Source organism: Neomonachus schauinslandi, chromosome 12 (genome assembly GCF_002201575.2).
Source record: "Neomonachus schauinslandi chromosome 12, ASM220157v2, whole genome shotgun sequence".
Lineage (NCBI taxonomy): Eukaryota > Metazoa > Chordata > Mammalia > Carnivora > Phocidae > Neomonachus > Neomonachus schauinslandi.
This window is the reverse complement of record NC_058414.1, coordinates 72770323-72770590: the sequence shown is the minus strand read 5'-3', so window position 1 is coordinate 72770590 and position 268 is coordinate 72770323.

Here is a 268-nt window from a genome sequence, read left to right as displayed (position 1 = left end):
CCTTCTTTGTGTGAATTCTTTCCCGTATCCAGATCCTCCCTGCTTTGGCTTGTTCTTCAGTATTTTTAGGTAATTTTTTTTTTTATTTTGTCCAGAGGGTATAATTGTTAATCTGCAGGAAGATGGTCCAATAAGAGTTCCTCAGCTATTACCAGAAAGGGAATTCTCGATTTAGGAAATGTAACTATGCCAAGGTTTAGGGTTAGTTGATTTAAGCATATATCTATCTATCTATCTATCTATCTATCTATCTATCTATCTATCTATC